A 20,533-nucleotide genomic window follows, 5' to 3' on the forward strand; every position below is an offset into this window, starting at 1 on the left:
TTACTTTGGTATTCCAAGCATTTGTCTCAAGTGTCCATGCTTCCTTGCACTACACGTCCAAAAGCATGTCCTAACCTTGCAACCCTTCTCCCCTCTCCTCCAACCCTGCAACCCACCCTCTCCCTCTCCTCCTCCCTCCTCCTCCTTCCTCCTTCTCCTCCTCCTCCCTCCTCCCTCCTCCTCCTCCTCCTCCTCCTCCTCCCTCTCCCTCCTCCTATTCCCTCCTCCTCCTACCTCCTCTCTCTCCTTTCACCCATGCTCTTACACCTTCTTCCTCTCCCACTCCTATGCTTTCCTAAACCCTTAAACTCCATGATCTACGTGGGAGACGAGTTCTCCACCATGTACTCTACTCTGAACCTTGGATCCTCCTTCTAACCCTGGACCCCTTCTAAACCTTGGATCCTCCTTCTAACCATGGACCCCTTCTAAACCTTGGAACCTCCTTCTAAACCCTGGAACTCTTTCTGAACCCTGGAACTCTTTTTGAACCCTGGAACCTCCTTCTGAACCCTGGAACTCCTCCTAAACCCTGGAACTCTTTCTAAACCCTAGAACCTCCTTCTGAACCCTTAAACTCTTCCTGAACCCTACAACCCCCAATGAAGGCGAAAGCCTTCATTACCTCAACAAAGATGGTTTACGTACCTTTTACACATGCTTACACTTTGTTTGCTTACCACACTTAAGCCTACGTCTCTCACCGGAACACGACTCGAGGTCCTAAGCTACACATATACTACAACCGACAATCCCAATATATCTGTAGGTGACAAAAAGCCTCGGAACCTTGCAACATAGAATACCCAGCTCTTCCTACGAAAGCAGTAGGAAAGAGCCAACATTTGGCGCCGCTGCCGGGGAGACTAGCGTCTCAAGTCGTGAGTAAACATACGTAGGTATGTGTAAAACAAGTCACTACTTCAAACTTTCACGAACATAACACTCAAGGGCAAGGAGAGTAAATTTTTTTTTCCAAATCTAGCCAAACATATCAACCCCAAACATCCACTTGGGGTTACTACCTTAAGAAATTTTCTTAATTTCTTAAAAAGAAGCCACATGATATACAATCAGGCTAGGTAGTGGATACGGATGCATAGAGCTTTCAATTTCGATCATTTTACCTTTTTACAGAAAGGCAAACCGAGCTCTCCATAAAGAGTTATGGCTCGGGAAGAGTTTAGGGTTAAACCCTAAACCTAAACCCTAAACCTAAAATCCAATCCTATAAAAACCTACTCCACCCCCCTCATTCTTCATCTTTCACTTTTTTGCCTCCATTCTCTTCCTCATCCCGAGCCCCACGCAAGACACTCCTCCCTCTCCATCGACCACCCCCTTACTCCTATCCTCGCAATGTAAGTGACATCGAGCCCTTCTCGCAGCGATGACCTAGCCTTCCACCCACCGTCCATTGTTCCGCAACAATCCCGTTACATCGAGAAAGACTTGGAGAGCGTCAGGTAACCACTTCTCCTTGCTTTTCAATTTCCGTCTTTCAGTTTTTTTGTTGCTCTTTTACCCCTCCCCCCCTCCACCACCACCTCCCCCTCTCCCCCTCCCCCTTCACCACCACCTCCCCCTCCCCACCTGCCCTTCCACCACCATCTCCCCCTCCCCCTCCCCCTCCACCCCCCCCCCCCCGTCATCTCCACCTCCCCCTCTCCCCCTCCCCCTCCACCACCATCTCCCCCTCTCCCCCTCCCCCCTTCATCTCCATCTCCACCTCCCCCTCCCCCCTCCCCCTCACCACCACCTCCCCCTCTCCCCCTCCCCCTCCACCACCACCTCCCCCTCTCCCCCTCCCCCTCCAACTTCCCCCTCCCCCTTCATCTCCACCTCCCCCTCCCCCCTCCCCCTCCATCTCCACCTCCCCCCCCCTCCATCTCCACCACCACCTTCCCCTCCCCCCTCCCCCTCCACCACCACCTCCCCCTCCCCCCTCCCCCTTCATCTCCACCTCCACCTTCCCCCTCCCCCCTCCCCCTCCACACCACCTCCCCTTCCCCCCTCCCCCTTCATCTCCACCTCCCCCTCTCCCCCTCCCCCTCCACCACCACCTCCCCCTCTCCCCCTCCCCCTCCACCACCACCTCCCCTTCATCTCCACCTCCCCCTCCCCCTCCCCTTCATCTCCACCTCCCCCTCCCCCCTCCCCCTCCATCTCCACCTCCCCCCTTCCCCTCCCCCTCCATCTCCACCACCACCTCCCCTTCCCCCCTCCCCCTTCATCACCACCTCCCCTTCCCCCCTCCCCCTTCATCTCCACCTCCCCCTCCCCCCCTCCCCCTTCATCTCCACCTCCCCCTCTCCCCCTCCCCCTCCACCACCACCTCCCCCTTCTCCCTCCCCCTCCACCACCACCTCCCTTTCCCCCCTCCCCCTTCATCTCCATCTCCCCCTCTCCCCCTCCCCCTCCACCACCACCTCCCCCTTCCCCCTCCCCCTCCACCACCACCTCCCCCTCCCCCCTCCCCCTTCACCTCCACCTCCCCCTCCCCCTCCCCCCTCCCCCTCTCTCTCTTTTCTCTCTCCTCTCTCCTCCTTCCCCCCCTCTCTCTCCTTTCTCTCTCCTCTCTCCCCCTTTTCCCCTCTCTCTCTCTCTTCTCTCTCTCCTCTTTCCCCCCCCCCTCTTTCTCTCACTCTCTCCTCTCTCCCCCTCGTTCTCTCTCCCACCCCTTCTCTCTCTCTCCCCCTTACCCCGGTCACCCCCCCACCCCCCTCTCTCTCCCCCTCCCCCTTACCCCGCTCAACCCCCACCCCACCCCACCCCCCTCTCTCTGCCCCTGCCCCTTACCCCGCTCAACCCCCACCCCACCCCACCCCACCCCATCCCCCCTCCCGCGACGGCGCCCCGCAGCGCCGCCGTCCGCTCCGCCCCCGCTACCCGCCCCCCGCGCCACCCCCCCGCCCTTCCCCCCTCCCCCGCCCCGCCAGCGGCGGCGCCCCTCACCCGCCCGCGCAACCCCGCCACCCCCGCGAACCCCCCTCGCCCTCCCCCGCCACCCCCCTCGCCCTCCCCCGCCGCCCCCCCTGCCCCCTCCCCCGCGCACCCCCCCGCCCCCTCCCCCACGCACCCCCCCTCCCCCTCCCCCGTCGCCCCCCTCACCCTCCCCCGCCACCCCCCGCGCACCCCCCTCGCCACCTCCCCCGCCGCCTCCCCCGCCACCCCCCTCGCCCTCCCTCGCCGCCCCCGCCGCCCCCCCGTCCCGCCCCCGCGCACCCCCCACCCCCCTCGCCCTTCCCCGCGCACTCCCCTCGCCACCTCCCCCGCCGCCCCCCCGCCCCCCCGTCCCGCCCCCGTGCACCCCCCGCCCCCCTCGCCCTTCCCCGCGCACCCCCCTCGCCACCTCCCCTGCCGCCCCCCCGCCCCCCCGTCCCGCCCCCGCACACCCCCCGCCCCCCTTCCTCCCCCCCCGCGCACCCTCGTCCCGCCCCCGCGCCACCTCGGGCAGCCCCCCCCGGGCAGCCCCCCCCAGAACCACCAAAAAAAAAAAAAAAAAAAACCTAACCTAAAACTAACCTTAGGTTAGTGACTAACTGCAGTTAGGTTAGTTGGATAACCTAAGTTAGGTTAGGTTAGTTAACCATAGGTTAGTTAGTTAACCTCAGTTAGATTAGTTCACGTAGGTTAGGTTAGTAGTAACTGAAGTTAGGTTAGTTTAGTTAACCCTCAGTTAGTTAGACTAGGTTCGGTTAGATTACCCTCAGTTAGGTTAGACTAACTCTTTCGTTAGTAACTAACTACAGTTAGTTAACCTCCCAGTTACAGTAACTGGGAGGATCTAAGTTAGTTAGTCTAACTAGAGTCACTTGGTTTCAACCCCTCGGTTGGACTTAAAGTCCATTCACACCACCATTAGGACCCCCCTAAACGCCAAATTTACCCCTCCTTTAACCCCTCGAAACTCATCCGTTTGGGACCCAAATTGAACCCTGTTTGAACCCAGATTTCACACACGGAAACACCACGTTACGGGGTATTTTTCCAGCCCATTGCACACCCATTCGGCATCCCTAGCACATGTTCATTCGCGCCCCCGTGTGGGCCTCATTTTGCATTAATTCACTCGTATTTTCACGCCGTGACCTCTGATTAACGATCCGTCTGCACCGGCACATTTCCCTACACACGTAGGACAATCTTAGGCACATTATTAACACGACGGTCCCTACACAAACTAACACCACTCTAACTCTCCTAACAACACCACCTCCACAAACGCCCTTGGGGTAGTGACACCCTTGGCCAATCACGCACAATTTGCATGCAGTTACGTTCCGGCCAACGACTTCGACTCCAACGCTCGCCCCATCCACATCTAACTCCATTGCAACAACCGCCCCCGCCAATCCTCTACCTCAAATTCCCCCCTGAGATTCAACAACTCCCTTTAACTCCTCCACGCCCCAACATGGCTGGACGCCGTCATGACCATGATGGTGATATCGAGCTCGAGGCAGAGGCTGACAACTTCTTCAATCGGCGAAATCACAACAATCAAGGCCGCCGCCCCTTGGGAAAACTGGAACTTCCCAAATATAATGGTAGGGGAGACCCAGCTCGCTTCCTCCAGCATTTTGATGCCGCATGTCGAGCAGGTGGTGATCAATCCCATGAAACCAAGGTGGCTTGGTTTCCAATGGCATTAACTGATGAGGCGTCAGAATGGTACCTCGACCTTCTCGTGGAAGAACGTGCCACATGGGACCTACTTCAAACCGAATTCAAACGTCGCTTTCAAATGGAGAGGCTACAAGATGATCCCGCTCTCCAACTCAGCAAGATCGAACAAGGCCGGAGGGAAGATGTACGCACATACCTGGGAAAGATGAAGAGATTGATCGCCAAATGTGACCCCCGCCCAGATGCAAAGTACCTCACGGCATGGTTCATAGCAGGACTCAGAAAGAAAATCCGCAAGGATATGAATTGCCTAGCCTCACCACTACACCCTACTACCCTCAACTAACCTTGCCATCCCCTCAGCCCTCCCCATCTACCCTTGGCCTCCTACTCCCTCCATTGAGCTCTCTGGATCCCCGCCTTGTGTCAGCCCCTTGGGGGTTCCTCTCGTCATGGGGGGGTACATGCTACCGCTCCCTCTCCCACTCGTGCAACAAGACTAAGACCTATGCCAAACACGGGTCTAACAAAATGGGGAAAGGTGGCAAGGATACTAGCAGTGATGATGCCAGATCAAAGGACACTGCCGAAACATCCAATGAAGATCGCCTAGAGGCCATCACCTTGAAGCTGAAAGAAGATATGATGCAAGCCATGGATCAAAAACTCCACTTGTCTCAGCCGCCAACTCAAACATATCCACGGCGAGAAAATGTCTGGTGCCCACACTGCTTGGCAAATCATACAGCAAATGAATGCCGAGTCCTAAGAGCAAGGATCACTGCACAAGCAAATCCACCGCCACGGTTGTGGTGCCATATCTGCGTCGTCGGCGGTCATGATGAGAACAGTTGCATCTTCAACATGCGCAACAATCCGCCTCGACCACCACAATACCAAGCGGCACCCATGCCAGTATACAGGCAACCGGCACTTGCACAAGCACCACCAGCTCCGAGGCTAAATCCTGTTCCCGTTCGGACACAAGTCCCACAACTACTTAGGAATCCGAATCCACGACCGTATCCAAGAGCACCAAATCCAGCTCCTCAGGCAGTTCCCATACATCAATTACAAGCCGAGGAAGTAGACTCGCTATTTGAGTATGAAGCAGAGTACCCAGTGTACTATGTAGAAGGTGCAGAGGGTCTCATACCAGTCTATGCAAATCAAGTGCGACCCAACACATTTCAAGCACCAATCAAGTGTTACGGTTGTGGAGAAAATCATAGAATCGCCACCCCCCGCCCTGCCCCCCGCCCTGCCCTGCCCCGCCCCGCGCCACCGCCCCGCGCACCCCCCAGCCCCCCGCCACCCCCCGCCGTGCCCTGGCCCGTGCACCCCCCAACCCCCCGCCCCTGCGCACCCTCCAGCCCCGCGCCACCCCCGCCCCGCCCCGCCCCGCCCTGGGCCGCCGTCCCGCGCATCCCCCAGCCCCCCGCCACCCCCCGCCCCCGCCCACCCCCCACCCCCGCCCCTGCGCAAACCCCCCCACCCCCCGCGCAAACCCCCCCCTTGCGCAAACCCCCCCCCTTTGCGAAACCCCCCCCCCGGGCGCCGCCGTCGGGCAACCCCCCACAGCAACCAGCCCAAAAAAAAAAAAAAAAAAAAAAACCTAACCTAAACTAACCTCCGGTTATTTACTAACTACGATTAGGTTAGTTGGTTAGCCTAGGTTAGGTTAGTTGGTTAATCCTAGGCTAGTTAGTCTTAACTACAGTTAGGTTAGGTTAGTTAGGTTAGGATAACTAGGTTAGTTAGTTAACCTCAGTTAGATTAGTTCACGTAGGTTAGGTTAGTAGTAACTGAAGTTAGGTTAATTTAGTTAACCCTCAGTTAGTTAGACTAGGTTCGGTTAGATTACCCTCAGTTAGGTTAGACTAACTCTTTTGTTAGTAACTAACTACAGTTATTTAACCTCCTAGTTACAATAACTGGGAGGATCTAGGTTAGTTTCCTTAACTAGAGTCACTTGGTTTCATCCCCTCAGTTGGACCTAAAGTCCATTCACACCACAATTAGGACCCCCCCTCAACGCAAAATTTACCCCTACTTTAACCCCGCGAAACTCATCCGTTTGGGACCCAAACTGAACCCCGTTTGAACCCAGATTTCACACATGGAAACACCACGTTACGGGGTATTTTTACAGCCCATTGCACACCATTTCGGCATCCCTAGCACACGTTCATTTGCGCCCCCGTGTGGGCCTTATTTTGCACAAATTCACTCGTATTTTCACGCCGTGACCTCCGATTAACGATCCGTCTGCACCGGCACATTCCCCTACACACGTAGGACAATCTTAGGCACATTATTAACACGACGGTCCCTACACAAACTAACACCACTCTAACTCTCCTAACAACACCACCTCCACAAACGCCCTTGGGGTAGCGACACCCTTGGCCAATTACGCACAATCTGCATGCAGTTACGTTCCGGCCAATGCCTTCGACTCCAACGCTCGCCCCATCCACATCTAACTCCATTGCAACAACTGCCCCCGCCAATCCTCTACCCCGAATTCCCCCCTGAGATTCAACAACTCCCTTTAACTCCTCCACACCCCAACATGGCTGGACGCCGTCATGACCATGATGGGGATATCGAGCTCGAGGCAGAGGCTGACAACTTCTTCAATCGACGAAATCACAACAATCAAGGCCGACGCCCCTTGGGAAAACTGGAACTTCCCAAATATAATGGTAGGGGAGACCCAGCTCGCTTCCTCCAGCATTTTGATGCCGCATGTCGAGCAGGTGGTGATCAATCCCATGAAACCAAGGTGGCTTGGTTTCCAATGGCCTTAATTGATGAAGCGTCAAAATGGTACCTCGACCTTCTCGTGGAAGAACGTGCCACATGGGACCTACTTCAAACCGAATTCAAACGTCGCTTTCAAACGGAGAGGCTACAAGATGATCCCGCTCTCCAACTCAGCAAGATCGAACAAGGCCGGAGGGAAGATGTACGCACATACCTGGGAAAGATGAAGAGATTGATCGCCAAATGTGACCCACGCCCAGATGCAAAGTACCTCACGGCATGGTTCATAGGAGGTCTATGAAAGAAAATCCGCAAGGATATGAAAAAGATAAGTAGCTATGAAACATTCAGTGCTGCTCATGCGGCAGCCATTGACATCGAAGATGGCATGACAGATTTAGACACTAGCAGTGATGATGCCAGATCAAATACACGAGATAAACGCTCGAAAAAAGGTAAATCAAAGGACACTGCCGAAACATCCAATGAAGATCGCCTAGAGGCCATCACCTTGAAGCTGAAAGAAGAGATGATGCAAGCCATGGATCAAAAACTCCACTTGTCTCAGCCGCCAACTCAAACATATCCACGGCGAGAAAATGTCTGGTGCCCACACTACTTGGCAAATCATACAGCAAATGAATGCCAAGTCCTAAGAGCAAGGATCACTGCACAAGCAAATCCACCGCCACGGTTGTGGTGCCATATCTGCGTCGTCGGCGGTCATGATGAGAACAGTTGCATCTTCAACATGCGCAACAATCCGCCTCGACCACCACAATACCAAGCGGCACCCATGCCAGTATTACAGACAACCCCGGTACTTGCACAAGCACCACCAGCTCCGAGGCTAAATCCTGTTCCCGTTCGAACACAAGTCCCATAACTACTCAAGAATCCGAATCCACGACCGTATCCAAGAGCACCAAATCCAGCTCCTCAGGCAGTTCCCATACATCAATTACAAGCCGAGGAAGTAGACTCGCTATTTGAGTATGAAGCAGAGTACCCAGTGTACTATGTAGAAGGTGCAGAGGGTCTAATACCAGTCTATGCAAATCAAGTGCGACCCAACACATTTCGAGCACCAATCAAGTGTTACGGTTGTGGAGAAAATCATAGGATCGTAGAGTGCCCTCATCGTGGTAGCCCCGCTACTTTCCAACCACTTTGCAGAGATTGTGGCATAGGACATGCCTGTATGGATTGTCCCATGAAAAATAAGGTCCCAGAACAAACAGAGGTTAAGCCTGACGTCCCCATCGGCATCATTGGGGTGGACCATCAAAGTCTGGGTCCGGCAAGTCTAAGGTCACAACCTATCAATGTAATTACACGCCAATAGAAAGAGGCCACGAAGGACCCTATCATTCCAATCCAACTGAAGCGACTTCTGAGAAAGAAAGCACAAGTGCCTCCACCTCCGCCAAGCAATGAGCAACCGAGTTCATCCACATCCACTCCCGAGCCTCGAATACAAGAAGCTCCATTCCCGAATGCAGAGGTGGAGAAGGCTCGTTTTCAGGTACTGTTCAAAATGAACAAGCTCAATTTGAGGATCAGAAACAAGCTCAAGACCCAATCCATGACTTGGCCCCACAAAGTATTGATACTGTACTCGAGCCTTTGTTCCAACAATAGACTCCACAACAGAATGTACCGCCACGTCAACTTGAAGGAGCCACACTCTCTAGCATCCTGAGTTGCCCTGTGTCAATTCCCATCGGAATCCTCTTACGAAATTGTCCCAATCTCTGGGAGAGTTTGAAAGGATGGATTGAACTCGCAAATCCCCCTCCACCTATGAACGACATTGAAGATATCCCTGTGCGGATGGGTGAGAGAGATGACATACGCAACATCACTGTGCCTTTGATACACAAGGCAAATAATGAAGTCCAAGCCATAGTGGATGGTGGAGCAGGTGTCAATGTCCTATCAAAGGAGCTTTACGAAGAATGGGGTCTCCCACCAATGCAAAAGGCTAATTTCAACATATGCCTTGCCGATGATTCACGGGCTAAACCCTTGGGAATAGTGAATGGCGTGTCCACAAAGATCGCAGGAGTCCGCTTTTCCCTTCAATTCACAATCTTGGATCTCCCCAAAAAATCCTATCAAATCTTACTGGGACGTCCTTGGTTACAGGAAGCATCAGTCCTCCATGACTGGGGAACGGATAGATTGACAATCCAGAATCGAGACACTGCAGTCAGGGTGAATGTGGGGACAGGAGCTATTAAACCAATTGTTCCTAGAGCATTGGATGACACATCTTCCACGACAATCTCGAGCAAATCAGATCCCTTGCAACAGCATGCCATAGCAGGTGACTCACAAAGCAATGTCAATAACTGGATACAAACATTGGCAACCATCGACAACTGCCATTCATTAGACCCCATCTTCTCACAGATAGATGTTAACGCACTACAGGTCGATCCTCCACCAACACATGAAGAACCAATCGATCTAGAGATGCCATTCTTTATGGCTGACCTCGAATGGGATAATGAACCTGAAGAAGGTACCCATACCAATGATGATTCAGATTTTTCTTGGGACCTTGAAACAGAGGCTGCGAATGCTGAAATTGAAGATCAAATCTTTGATAATGACCTAGCCATTCTGCATGCCCTAATGGCAGTTGAGCTCCCAAAAGTTGAACCTCCACAGTTGAATAACAGCAGAAGATCCCGCAAGAAAGCTGCAGGAGGAAATCGCAGAAAAGCCAAGGCCGAGCACTTCAATGAATTCGAACGAGTCCAAACAAGGATTGTCGAATTGTACCTTGCAAAGTCAGTTCCCTCCAAATCAATACCACCACCTCTTGAATGGTCCCCTGAGGGACTGGAAGGAGTATGTGCAGCACATGAACCCTTACTTGGAAACACCTTAACAGTGGAAAAGTTACCCCACAGTTCCCAACGTAAGAAGTTTCGGAAATATAAGCCACATGTGCGGATGAAGCTCGATCAAGAGACTTCAGAAAAAGAAAGAAAAGAAGAGCCTAACAAATTACTAAATGCAACTATGCCACCCAGTACACATGACGCCTGTCAGGCTAGTTCAACCCCATCAGAGGCCGATCTTCGAGAAGTGCCGGAATACTTTAAGAATTATACAAGTGGCAGTGCACCAATAGCAATGCCAAGACCAATCAGAGAATCTGAAGTTCAAGAAACCGATAGCATTGGAGAAACTCCAATCTATGAGGGACCGGCAAAGACACGCACAATAAACCTCGCCCTTGAAGGGGAGGAAGAAAAATTGGTTTTCATTGGGAAACAGCTCCGTCAAGAAGATGAAAGCAAACTCAAAGACCTCCTAATGGAATACCGTGACTGCCTAGCATGGTCATACAAAGAGATGAAAGGAATTTCACCAGAAGTGGTAGTTCACACGATCCCTATAAGGGAAGGTGCTCGCCCTAAGGTATGTGGACCTTATCGCACAAATCCTAAATATGGCACCATGGTTTATGACGAGCTGGAAAAACTCCTAGATGCCGGATTCATCTACGAGATAGAGCACACTGATTGGGTTTCACCCATTGTCATTGTGCCTAAACGCAACAAGAAGCTCAGAATATGCGTAAACTTGAAAAATGTGAATGCCGCCACAATTAGGGATCACTACCCCCTACCCTTAACAGAAACAGTGTTGGAAAAGGTGGCAGGATCCGAAATATATAGCTTCTTGGATGGCTTCAGTGGCTATAACCAAGTGCAAATTGCTCCTCAAGACCAATCAAAAACTGCATTTGCTACAGAATGGGGTATTTTTGCATATAGAGTCATGCCATTCGGCCTTTGTAATGCCCCAGCCACATTCCAACGAGTCATGTTCACAGCTTTCAAGTCATTTTTGAATAAGTTTTTACAGGTGTTCTTGGATGATTTGTGCATCCATTCAACTAAACAGGACCACTTCAAATGTCTGGAAGAAGTACTAATCAAATGCAGGGAGTATGGCATCTCCCTAAATCCAACAAAATGCCAGTTCATGGTCACCCACGGAGTTGTTTTGGGACACATCGTCTCTCAACATGGGATTGCAACTGACATGGACAAAATCAAAATCATCATGGAATTGCCTCCTCCTACAAATTCCAAAGGTGTACAGGTCTTTATGGGACATGCCGGCTATTATAGAAGATTTATATTGCGGTATGCCATGATAGCTAGACCACTTTACAAATTATTAGTGGAGTTCTTATGGACCGAAGAGTGCGACCAAGCCTTTGAGCTTTTAAAGTGGCGCCTAATCACAGCACCCATTCTTATATCTCCCAATTGGGATATTGATTTTCATGTTCATACTGATGGTTCCAAGTATGCAATTGGGAGTGTGCTCTGTCAACCTGGTGAACATAAGAAAGACTACCCCGTCTACTTCGCCAGTCGACAACTCAATGATGCAGAGATCAACTATACAACCACAGAAAGAGAAGCCCTAGCAATGGTGTATAGTGTAAAGAAATTTCGGCACTATCTACTCGCAAATGATTTTGTCTTCTACACCGACCACCAAGCATTGCTTTATCTTGTGAACCGTCCGTGTACCACAGGTAGAATAACCAGATGGCTCCTCTTGCTGCAAGAATTCAACTTCAAAATCGTGGTCTGCAAAGGTGCCCAACACTACATTGCTGATCACATGTCTCGAGTCAAGACCGGAGAAGAAGCCACTGGAGTAGAAGACGACTTACCAGATGCTACACTATTTCAAATAGATGCTGTTCCAGAATGGTGTGGAGATATCATTGGGTACTTGATGGCAGGAAGACCACCCCCTGACATGAAAGCAGTAGATGCCAGAAAATTGATTCTAAAGGCTGCACCCTATCAACTCATTGCAGGACAACTGTACAAGATGGGCAAGGACCAGATATTAAGAAGATGTGTAATGCCTCATGAGATCCTACCAATCCTGAGTGAAGTCCATGAAGGCATTGCCGGAGGACACTTCCAAGGGGAAGCCACAGCAAGAAAAGTTCTCCTCGCAGCCTACTGGTGTCCAACACTATGGGCAGATGCCTATGAATATGTAAAAGGCTATGATGTTTGCCAACGAACTATTAAACCACAACACAAAGACTTCAATCCCCTAACAACAGTTGTTGCACAACAACCATTTGAAAAATGGGGGATTGACTATGTGGGTCCCATACATCCAGCGGCAAAAGGAACACAGGCACGCTACATCATTGTGGCCACTGATTACTTTACAAAATGGGCTGAAGCTAAAGCAGTCAGAAAGGCAGATGCCAAAAGCACAGCAAGATTCTTATACGAACATGTGATCACCCGATTCGGATCCCCCATTGAAATTGTGTCGGATAGAGGCACACATTTTGTCAATGAGGTAATCCAAGAACTCTTGTCTGGCTTCATGGTCATCCATAGAAAAAGCACACCCTACTACCCCCAAGGGAATGGACTAGCAGAATCCACAAACAAAATCATATGCAATATCCTCACCAAGGTAGTAGAACCGCAGCGTTCTGATTGGGCAGAGAAACTGAATGCAGCCTTATGGGCATACAGAACCACATTCAAGGTCAGTACAGGGAACACACCTTTTCAATTGGTGTACGGCCTTGAAGCCGTGGTCCCACTCGAATTTGTAATACCAAGTCTATGCATCGCAGTACAGGAACGCATGGGTGATCATGAGTCCTTGAACGAAAGGCTCTGTCAATTGGAAAAGCATACAGAGACAAGACTAGTCGTCGCTTATCATGCCATGACAACAGAAAAACGTCGAAGAAAGGCATGGTTTGACAGGAATCTGAAAGCTAAAGACATCAAGGAAGGAGACTTAGTCCTGTTATACAATGCCAAAGTACACAAGGGAAAACTGAAGTATCTAGGTCAAGGACCCTACCGAGTACGAAAGATGAATCCCATCGGAGCTGTGCTACTTGAAACACTAGATGGAGTCCAATTCAACACAACAATAAACGGGAGCCGACTGAAGCGTTACTACATCAACACGCGAGCCATCCCCGACAAAAACGAAGATTTGGGAAACCAAGTCTTCCTTAGTTAGGATTAGATTGTATCACAAGCACTCACTCGCATATGCACGTTTTTGCACATATAGTTTGCACTAGATTGTTACACGCACACTCACTGCATACGCATGTTTTTTGCACATTAGGGATGTTTGAGTCTTAATTTCCCTATCAAATCCCACAAATAAGCATATAGTTAGACACATCACATGCACTCACATGATTTTGCATAGGCACATAATAGATTGCATAAAAAATAGTATCACACACTTTCATTCCATACTCTCAACGCATGCAATGAATTCACACGCAGTACACGAAGCTATGCCAAAACTCAAGATGAATTGGCAACAGAGTCTGCAGCCTCCGCAACGAGACCCCCGCCAAACATCACAGCCGTCTCCTATATGCAAAAATATCAAACTTGCATACTAATTATCTACAAGCTCAATGCTACGGGTGCAATCGCATCCAACATGTATGCAAGATAGCAAGAAATGACAGCCTCAACAACGAGACCCCCGCCAAACCTCTTCCCAAGAAGATTTGATGGCAACGTCCGCAACCTCAGCAACGGGATCCCCTCTGACATTCATAGTCATCTACCCCTCCTTAAGAGGACATAAGTTTCTTGACTATTGACTACAAATTGTGTGGTGCAAAAGCATTACAGCAGGAACGACTCGCTAAATAGCCACTGAATTACGCACATGGCATCCCAACTCTGAAATCAAAATAAGCCATAAACCGAGGACGGGTAATAAAATCGATCCGGGAGTATGTTGACTTTGTGCCAACATGAACTTATGAAGAAAGAGAAGGTGATACAACTTTGTGATACAACTTTGTGTTACAACTTCTAGACACAACTTTATGTTACGACTTTGTGTAACAACTTTGTGTTACAACTTCTACATGAAGAGAGAGAATGTGTTACGACTTTGTGAAACAACTTTGTGTTACAACTTTGTGTAACAACTTTGTGTTACAACTTTGTGTTACAACTTCTACATGTAGAGAGAGAAGGTGTTACAACTTTGTGTTACAACTTTGTGATACAACTTTGTGTTACAACTTTGTGATACGACTTTGTGTTACATGCAGAGAGAGAAGCTCTCCAACTTGTATAAATACCCCATAATGGAATGAAGCCCACACTCTTTGGGGCATTGTGTTGAGTCTACTTTGGTATTCCAAGCATTTGTCTCAAGTGTCCATGCTTCCTTGCACTGCACGTCCAAAAGCATGTCCTAACCTTGCAACCCTTCTCCCCTCTCCTCCAACCCTGCAACCCACCCTCTCCCTCTCCTCCTCCCTCCTCCTCCTTCCTCCTTCTCCTCCTCCTCCCTCCTCCCTCCTCCTCCTCCTCCTCCTCCTCCTCCCTCTCCCTCCTCCTATTCCCTCCTCCTCCTACCTCCTCTCTCTCCTTTCACCCATGCTCTTACACCTTCTTCCTCTCCCACTCCTATGCTTTCCTAAACCCTTAAACTCCATGATCTACGTGGGGGACGAGTTCTCCACCATGTACTCTACTCTGAACCTTGGATCCTCCTTCTAACCCTGGACCCCTTCTAAACCTTGGATCCTCCTTCTAACCCTAGACCCCTTCTAAACCTTGGAACCTCCTTCTAAACCCTGGAACTCTTTCTGAACCCTGGAACTCTTTTTGAACCCTGGAACCTCCTTCTGAACCCTGGAACTCCTCCTAAACCCTGGAACTCTTTCTAAACCCTGGAACCTCCTTCTGAACCCTTAAACTCTTCCTAAACCCTACAACCCCCAATGAAGGCGAAAGCCTTCATTACCTCAACAAAGATGGTTTACGTACCTTTTACACATGCTTACACTTTGTTTTCTTACCACACTTAAGCCTACGTCTCTCACCGGAACACGACTCGAGGTCCTAAGCTACACATATACTACAACCAACAATCCCAATATATCTGTAGGTGACAAAAAGCCTCGGAACCTTGCAACATAGAATACCCAGCTCTTCCTACGAAAGCAGTAGGAAAGAGCCAACAATGCCTTATCATGAGGCGTAAGTATCAACTCTAACCTTATTTTTACTATTTCTTTGGCAAGTTTGTGTAAAACAATAATCATTTTTATTCTGGTCGTGCAGCTCACATTGGAGTCTGATCTTCTGGGACCTTGAACTCAACCATTTATGGTTTGTGAATTCAATAGAAGGCTATCATGCCAACTCCCCAAGGTAATTATTCTCTTAATATTTTTGATACTTTCTTATTTTGTATCTTATGATCATGACATATTAATATATTTCATATGTCATGCTGGACAGTGCTGCATATCGGCTAGTATCTGCTATCAGAACAACCACGGAGCAACAAGATCAAGTAGAATTCAAAAGACGTCTGCCAGTGGAGCAAAAAGATGGACACAGCTGTGGGTGGAGAGTTGCCTACAACTGCATGTTGTTTCTTAGAGAGATTTTTGATTTGGAGTTACCAGTCAAAATGGAATCATATACAGAAGCTGATCTGCTAGCATTTCGGGCTGAGAGTATTCAGCATCTAATTACTACCATTGGGAAACAACATGAAAATATGACTACATTGCAGCATGTATAAAACCTTATCTTTATACTTGTATGCTTGTTCCAGCCTTTAATTGGGATGTATAAATCTCATAACTTTTTTATATTTTCTTCCAAGAGGAGAAGAGACTGAGTCTAATGAAAGCATGCTATCTTTATACTTTTATGATTATTTAAACCATTAATTTTATTTGGGATGTGTAAATCTCATAACTTGTCTAATGAAAGCATGCTATCTTTATACTTCTATGATTACTTAAACCATTATTTTTATTTGGGATGTGTAAATCTCATAACTTTTTAAATTTTTCATCCAAGAGAAGGAGAGACTCACTCTAATGAAAGCATGTATGAAACCTTTTTAAATTTTTGCTCCAAGTAGAGGAGAGACTTACACTAATGAAAGCATGTATGAAACCTTATCTGCTTGTTTAAGCCTTTATTTGGGATGTGTACATCGCATAACTTTTTTATATTTTTATGGCAGAAGGAGGATGTGGAGGACATAGCAAGTGAAGAAGAATACGATGTAGACTACTCCCTCAATAAGATGAGTCATAAAAATATGAATTTATTGGAGCAGATTGGAAGTTCATTCACTACTATGTTGTTAATTCGACAACAACCTCATTTTTTTGAATTTGGTGAAGAAGAGATTTCAATCCTCTTGAATCCTAAGAATGAGGTTAATGTCAAAGTCATTACAACCATCCTCAGGTTTGATGCAGCCTTTTCCTTGGCTTTATACTTTGCTTATTTTGATTAAACCCAAGAAGCTAATACTTTTTTTTAAAATATAGTAATGTTATAGCAAATTTTTCGCAAAATATACAAAGCGTTTCATATATGCTCGATCCTCGTATTTCGGAAGTGCTTAGCAACAAAGAAGAAACCATAGAGAATGTTTGCAAGTGGTTGAAGCACGTTCCTATGAATGACGCACGAGTTATTTTTACAGCATATTATGAGAAGTAAGCATCAAACCCTACTTTTTTTTTCTATTGCATTGCTAGAATTGTGTCAAACACAGTAATTATTCTTTATTGATAATGCAGCTCACATTGGAGTCTGGTAGTCGTGGACATCCTTGCGAAGAAGTGCTTCTTTGCAAACTCAATGACATCCGTCCATGGCAATGTGTTAGAGTAAGTATAGACTACACTTGTTGTCACTTCTTGACATGTAGATTGATATGCAATGCACATATTCACTGTTGTTATATGTTTTGATATGCAGATCAGCTCAAAAATTAGTAGATGCTATCGACATAGTAATGCGGCAATGTGACTTGGCACAACAAATAGAGTATATAACATGTCAGGTATCACATCAAGATAATAGTCACATCTATAATTGTGGATGGAGGGTGGGCTACAATTGCTTTTTGGTACTTGGTCAAATTTTTTAGATACAAAATGACACCACACTATCAACATATACGGATTTGCATCTCTATGCATTTATAACATGTACCATTCGAGCAATCATTGATTGCGAAATGAATGCCATCAAAGAGTCAAAGAGGATAGAAGACCTCAACTCTACAAACATGGCTTCATTAAAAGAATTGGGAAGCTCTTTTAATGTTAGGGTTATGATTCAACATAGACCTCAGTATCTTGAATTTGGGGGAGAGGAGATTTCAATTCTCTCTAGAGCTTCAAATGAGGTCAATAACAACGTTATGATGGCCATTCTCAGGTTTGATACAAACTTTTTCTCTACTTGATAATTCAATATTTTGATTAAATCTAATAAGCTAATAAGCTAATATTCATTTATTTTGATTAAATCTAATAAGCTAATATTCATTTATTTGTTGGTGCAGTATAGTTATCTCACGATTTGGTAGAGTCGTACAAAATCGTGTGTATATGTTGGATTCCCTCCTTTCTCCTATACTTAGCGATAGCAGAAAGACAATAGCCGATGTTTGTAAATTATTACAGCCTTTACATTTACATGGCGTGCGAGTCCTATTTATGGCATATCATGAGATGTAAGTATCATGGCAACCTTTATTTTCATCTTATACTGGCAACATTGTGTTAAATAATAATGGTTCTTAATTATTCGTGTAGGGAACATTGGAGTCTGGTGGTTTGGAACCTTGAAGACAACTATTGTTGGTTTGTTAACTCGATTGCAGGCTTTCATGGCTCAGTGCAAACGTAAGTATTTTATTAATATGTTGTTACTTCTATATTATGTACCTTATGTGATAGACACACTAAGTTTTTTTAATATGTCACGATGAGCAGGTCGATTGAGAAGTTGGTATCTGCCATCAGAGAAACAGGACAATACAAAGACTCGGTAGACTTCCAAAAGCGTTTAGTAGTAGAGCAGGAAGATGGGCATAGTTGTGGGTGGAGAGTTTGCCTACAACTGCATGTTGATTTTCAAAGAAATTTTCTCACTTAAGCCACAGATCTCATCGGAAGACTCTTTGGAGCTCAAATATTCAGAGGAGGATATACAATTGTTTAGGGCTGAAATCATTCGAGACCTAATTGCTGCCATTAGAATACAACGTGCAACTGAAGCAATACCAGAGCTTCCCTTTAAGGAAGAGGAGACTGAGTCTACTATGAAAGCACTGCACACTACAGAAGAAGTAGAGACCCAATGTACACCTACAGCACCACAGCCTCCACTGGAAGCATCAGAAGAGTTGCCACCGCCTCCGCTTGCATTTAAGGAAGAGGATACTGAGTCTACTCCGAAAGCACTACATACTACAGAAGAAGTAGAGACCGAGTGTACATCTACAGCACCACAGGCTCCATTGGAAGCATCCGAAGAGTTGCCACAGTCTCCACTAGAAGCATCACAAGAGTTGTGATGCATGTATGATGTTGTGTTTGTAGTTTTTGTTGATTATACACCAATTTGTGACTTATTACTTAAGTGGCATAATCATGATATTTGTATAATTTCTTTATGCACACAATTTTATGATATGAATGTGTGATGATGTGATTATTTGGAAATAAATCCTTGTGTGATGAGAATTTTGATATGAATATGTGATGATGTAATATTTGTAATATAATTATTTCATGCACACAATTTTATGATATGAATGTGTGATGATGTGATTATTTGGAAATAAATCCTTGTGTGATGAGAATTTTGATATGAATATGTGATGATGTAATATTTGTAATATATTTCTTCATGCACACAATTTTATGATATGAATGTGTGATGATGTGATTATTTGGAAATAAATCCTTGTGTGATGAGAATTTTATTCAGTTGGACAGTCTCCACTCACTTAAAGTAGAGCATTCGCAATGCTTCTCTCACTTTATTCCAACCCTTATCCTTATCATCTCCACTCACTTAAAGTAGAGCATTCAATCTCCACTCGCTTTATTCCAACCCTTATCATAGTGAACACATCGTGCCTCTCACTTTATTCCAACCCTTATCCTTATCGTAGTGAACACATCGTGCCTTAGTGCACTTGTATTCTTCCATCCTGGTCCTTCCACAAACACTCTCTTATTTCTTACATCCTAGTACTTCTGAGTAACTTGTATTCTTCTATCCTAGTCCTTCCGCAAACACTCTCAGAGTCTTCTTTCATCCATCCTGATAACCAAGTATTCTTCTATCCTAGTTCTTCTACAAACAATCTCTTCTTTCATCCATCCTAGTGCTTCTCATTAACTTGTATTCTTCTTGTATTCTTCTATCCTAGTCCTTCCGCAAACACTCTCAGAGTCTTCTTTCATCCATCCTGATAACCAAGTATTCTTCTATCCTAGTTCTTCCACAAACACTCTCTTCTTTCATCCATCCTAGTGCTTCTTATTAACTTGTATTCTTCTTGTATTCTTCTATCCTAGTTCTTCCGTGAACACTCTCAGAGTCTTCTTTCATCCATCCTGATAACCAAGTATTCTTCTATCCTAGTTCTTCCGCAAACACTCTCTTCTTTCTTGCATCGTAGTCCATCTCCCTTTCTTTATCATCTCCCCACCCATGGATGTCCTTGGCATTGTCGAAGACGTGGAGTTCGGAATCAACAATCTCAAAGAATGGATTGCTGACCAAGGAGCACAGAGAGAGGCCAGAATTCGACAAGGTTCTCCTTTGACACACATGGAGAGAGAGGAATTTGCTACACAAAGGCACGCAGAGAGGGAGGAGACTCTCAAGATAGCAGACAGTGAAAGACTTCTAAGACGTATGATAAAAGCACGACAAGATCTATTAGAGTTCTTAAGTAACCTGCGTTATCGCAGCTCTCGTCATGGGCGATTTGATGCGGATGTTGAGAGAACAATAAGAGCCTCTCAGAGAAATTATAAAGAAACAATTTGTGATTGCTTAAACTTCTTCTTCGCATGTAATTATGTTGAGGATACAGCTGTGGAGGCAGTGAAGGATTGGGTTGTTGAGAAGATAAGAGAGACCAATGATGAGATCTTCTAGACTTAGATAAGAGAGACTGTATTAAGGTGTTTTTTGACACCATATGGCTTTGTATTAAGGTGTTTTTTGACACCATATGGCTTTGAGTAATATGATTTACTTCTTGTACA

Source organism: Dipteris shenzhenensis, chromosome 22, assembly GCF_047967505.1.
Source record: "Dipteris shenzhenensis isolate YYH24624 ecotype China chromosome 22, Dip_SZ_1.0, whole genome shotgun sequence".
Taxonomy (NCBI): Eukaryota; Viridiplantae; Streptophyta; class Polypodiopsida; order Gleicheniales; family Dipteridaceae; genus Dipteris; species Dipteris shenzhenensis.